At 38.6% G+C, this 4,900-nt stretch overlaps 1 protein-coding gene and 1 long non-coding RNA gene across 2 annotated transcripts in view; both read right to left on the bottom strand.

Moving 5' to 3' along the window:
• robo2 (roundabout, axon guidance receptor, homolog 2 (Drosophila)) overlaps nt 1–4,900 on the bottom strand; it is a 545,602-nt gene that overhangs the window by 247,642 nt on the left and 293,060 nt on the right. The gene's annotated exons all lie outside the window — the stretch shown is intronic.
• LOC107833052 (uncharacterized) overlaps nt 2,626–4,900 on the bottom strand; it is a 19,402-nt gene continuing 17,127 nt past the window's right edge. The window contains exon 3 of the long non-coding RNA XR_001658761.1: nt 2,626–2,779. This is a non-coding gene — a long non-coding RNA (uncharacterized LOC107833052). The remainder of the gene's footprint in view (nt 2,780–4,900) is intronic.

Consider the following 4,900-nt stretch of genomic DNA (forward strand, 5'->3'; position numbering starts at 1 on the left):
AAATTAATGACTCAACAAAAATAGTAATCTCAGTAATTATTGAGATTATTATGTGATGTCCACTGGTGTGTGCCCACAAAAGTGAAATAAAAGAGCATATATCTCTTTAAATGTTTATTGGGTTATGATAAGAAGATATTTTATTTGATAACAGGGGTTAATGAAGATGGGTGCAGTAACGGTGTTTCACCGGTAGGTAACGGATGGGGACTATGAGCTGCCTGTTGCTCTGCCGTTTCTCATAGGCTGAGAGAAATTGGAGTAACACAGACTGCGTGTCCCTTGTGCTCATTTACATGCTGTATTTCAGGTGAGAATAACCCTCAAGTTTATTTTAACGAAGCACTTTTATTATTTGGTACTGTTTGAGGAATGTTTAAGGAAATGTGTTAATGTGTTAAAAGATATAAGACGAGTTTTGTTGTGTTTCGGAGCCAGCAGCGGCTAGAGGAAGTAGCCAACAGGCCATGATGCTAGTTGGTTAGCACACTGTAGCGGTGAGAAAGAGCGGGCTAGTAGATGCAACCACTGAATGACAAACAATAATAGCTTGTAAAGGAAGTGGTATATTCCATGGTATGAGAGTATTGTACTGTTTTCAGGCTCCATGGTTTGTGTTCTGGACACAATTTTGGGAAGGTTAAACTGTGATTTAATGCAGTCACTTAAAGTAGTTTGTATTCAAAGATACTTATGCCACTTTACAATAGCTTAACATACATGCCCATAAAATGTCACTGTGTGTGATTAAATATGCATATAAAGTGCAGTCAATTGAAGGTACATGTTACCTGAGGAAAATGTGACAAAAATATGACGTTGATGGGATTATTTATGGTTTAAAATAGCTAATGTTTATGATGGAATATGTCTACATAGACAATAAGTACAGTAAATTACTGGACTATAAATTGGGATGTATTGACAGTAAAATGAGCTGGTTTGTTTAATAAATATAAGCTGAGAGAAATTGGAGTAACACAGAATGCGTCTCCCGTGTGCTACTCATTTACATGCTGTTTTTCAGCTTCATCATCTGCTAACGGGTCTGGGGGAAAAAAAAGGGGCAGATGCTCAAAAAATGGGCACATCTAACTACATTTTAGGACAGGATATTAACAAATCCACTCAGCTATCAGAGTTTAATAAACAATGATAAATTACAAAATTGTGAGATATATAATCAAAGCTAAGGAAAATCTGTATATAGAGCATACAAGATGCATATGTAAAATATTTTATTAGTAATTTCTTTCTGCAGGTCTATTTTGTTACAGGAAAGTTTTGCAATATTCAAACCCACAATTTAGCAAGATATGTAAATCAGAGACTAACAGACATATTTTGTCTGCCTGGTTTGCTACACTTGCAGTGGAGATGAAGATGGTCCATTCAGGAAAGGAGAGCTGTATCAAACTTTAACGTGGAACTGCAGAAAAAATAAATAAATAAATAAAATAAAAGCAAAAATTTAATTGTTAATGCATGTCACCATGAGAAAGGCATACTGAGGTTTGCTTAAAAAAAAACTTTTTCTAAAATTAAAATGAAACTTTTGTCTCATGAAGTGAAAAAATTATTTGCAAAATAAACTTATTTGCGCATGTCAGAAATCTTAGCTTGCTATTCTAAGTTTTTATTTGTGATTCAAAGTTTTGCTAGCGATTCTCACATGCTGTCGGGGGCAGGGCGTAAAATCGCAACAAAAGATTTCTGATGTGTGCAAATTAAAGTTTATGTTTTACAAATAACTTTTTAAGTTCATGAGACAAAAATGAGTTATTTAATTTTAAAAAAGTTTTGAAAACAAAACTTTGTTTAAAAAAAAGGAATCATTACAATTCCAATAGTTTTGATTACAATTTTATTTTACTTAACTGAGCTTAGTTGTTTTTTTATTTTTTATCATTGAATAACTGGGAAACAAATTTAACTCCATACTGTGCGAACCAGACCCTAAACTTATTTAAAGTCTGGATTGAGTTTAATGACACGCTTTTATTGGACAATATATACATTATTGAGTAATGTATGTATTGATTATTACATATATTATATCTATCATGGTAGTTCAGGGTGAGTTATTTTTAATTCTAAATGGATATCCTTGTTGGACTTTTATTTAAGTGCTATTTTCCTTCAAGATACATTTACCTAACGCTAGAATAAATGTAATGTACATTATGCAGCAAAGGAAATTAGAAGATTGGACATATATCCATTATGGAGATGATAGGTTTTGACTGGCGATGTGCCCCTATTGCATAAGTGATGCTGAAGAATGACTGCTATTATTAACTGTCAGCTGTCAGCTTTTGAGTTATCTTGCTTTGCTAGAAAAGTCGTTAGCTAGCAGCTAGCTAATAGCAAAATAACAACAGCCTAATGTCTGTATGATAAAAATACTGAATCGATAGATAAGAACAGTTTTTCCTCACCTGGCTGTCTTCTCCTGCTTCAGTTCTTCAGAGAAAGGCAGACGCAGAGGCCTGTCAGTGTCTGTTGTATTTCATTACCTCTCTGCTTAAACCGCTACTCCGTGCTAAAGCAGAAATGATACAACGTTCAACGTTTTCCGTTATCTGACAAGGAGCAGGTCTACTCCACTTTATTGGCCAAAACCTCTTTTTTAATTCACCAAAAATTGTTCTGTAATATGGAACATTCGCTACGTTGAACTCCGCAGTTAGCCGCCTTATCTCACTGTACGAGAGGCAATTGCGTCGTGCGTCATGGGCAAAAGGCCAAAGGTAACAAGGTGACTGGAGGGCTTATTATGCTAGCTGTGTCTGAATTCAGGGTCTGCATCCTTCGAAGGACGGATTTGTAGGCCGATTACATCATAGCGTGGCGACGAGGCCTGTCCGAATTCAAAGACTCCTTTAAATGCATCCTTCAAATGTGTCCTTTTCCCCAGATGTGAAGGATGGGTCCGGTGTATCCTTCACGGCCCACGATATCCCATAATTTATTGCGGGTTCCAACTGGGCGTTCAGGCAGAGAGCGTCAATGGCGATGAATAGTGACAAATTATTTAGCTATATAACACTTTAAATGACACAACGTGATTTGGTACAATGTTTTTAGCCGAGAATGTAAGTGTGTAAATCTCAAATATCTGCTGGGTTCATCAATACATCACCTAATTGCAATATCGCTCTGACATTTTCGGTCCTGTCTGCTACCAGTGCATGAACAGCCAGCTCCCCTCGCCAGCTGTCAGCTGGCCGGGCACTCCAGGTTTGGTATACCGAGAGAAAACGCCTAACTCCTGGCACATTGTTATTAAACCTCCCGCTAGCTTTCCCCAATGAGTGGGAGTTAAACACCGATATTATTCAGACAGGTCTGGTTGAAAAATGTTTGGTTTATAAAGTATTTCAAAGCAGAGCACATAGGTTTGATTGATTAATTAAAGTTAAGCCTTCAAACATAATAGGTTTATTTAACCGTAATGTCCTATCTGCGATGTGGAAAGTATTATATTTGTAAATGAATAATTTGTATTCCTTGTAGAAAAGTGCAGTACACATTTGAACATTTTAGAATCAAACTAAGAGATTTCCTTTTTACTATGGAACATCCTTTACTATAAAAGGTGAAGAATAATATATAAATCAGTAATACATGACTGAAAAACAAACTTCGGCTCCGTTGGGTTTTTTTTTTCCTTCTCCGCTCTCTGCTTCACGCTGTCACGGTTGCTTGGCAACATGAGTTATGCTTAGGTGAAGGCGGGGACAGTTGGTGAAGGCTAGACCTGTCCGAATCCACCGATATTTTTCTTCCGGTCTTGGTTTATTCTCGGCCTTCGAAGGACCCGTCCTACGTGTGTCCTTCGAACCAGTCCTTCGAAGGATGCAGACCCTGAATTCGGACACAGCTGTTGGTTTTCTTGCAAGACACAAAAAAAAAAACAAGAAAAAAACTAATAATTTTAGTACATGTTATGTGTCAGAGTAGGGCTTAGGAAATAATAATAATACAAAGAAAATAAATAAATAAATAAATAAATAAATAATTGACCAAAATGGCACTTGGAGGCAAGGAGCAAAAGGGGCAGGTGTTTATGTTGTTCCATGTACGCTTTCCCTGCCAGCATCTTGCACCCTGCTGTTATTTGCTGGACTGTCTCAGGGGCCTCCTTGCACAACTTACACCTTGGGTCTTGTCTGGTGTTGTAGATCTGAGCCTCTATTGCTCTGGGGTCTAGGGCCTGTTCCTGTGCAGCCAGGATGAGTGCCTCTGTGCTGTCCTTGAGTCCAGCTTTTTCCAGCCATTGGTAGGTTTTCCTGATATCAGCCACTTATTTGTTGGTGGTACATCCCATGTAGGAGCTTGTCCTCCCATGATGGTACCTCCAGCACCTTGTCCTCTGTTCCCCATTGTCTGAGACATTCGCTGAGCACATTGTCTGTTGAGGCCTTGTCCTTGATGTATTTATGGATCTTGGATGTTTCATCCTGGACAGTGGCTCTCATACTAAGTAGTTCTCTGCCTCCTTCCTTACAGCTCATGTACAGTCTCAGGGTGCTGGATTTGGGGTGGAACCCTCCTTGCATGGTTAGTAGCTTCCTAGTCTTAACATCCATGGTCTTTATCTCCTCCTTTGGCCAGCTAATTATTCCTGCAGGGTATCTGATTACTGGTAAGGCATAGCTGTTTATCGCATGGATCTTGTTCTTGCCATTAAGCTGGCTTCTCAGGACTTGCCTTATTCGTTGGAGGTATTTGGCTGTGGCTCCTTTCCTTGTGACCTCATCGAGGTTGCAATTTGCTTGTGGTATTCCCAGGTACTTGTAACTGACCTCAATGTCTGCTATTGTTCCTCCTGGGAGTGAGACCCCTTCTGTGTGGATGACCTTCCCTCTCTTTGTAATCATCCGACCACACTTCACTA

The sequence above is a fragment of the Poecilia formosa genome, unplaced genomic scaffold, assembly GCF_000485575.1.
Source record: "Poecilia formosa unplaced genomic scaffold, Poecilia_formosa-5.1.2 Scaffold317, whole genome shotgun sequence".
Taxonomy (NCBI): Eukaryota; Metazoa; Chordata; class Actinopteri; order Cyprinodontiformes; family Poeciliidae; genus Poecilia; species Poecilia formosa.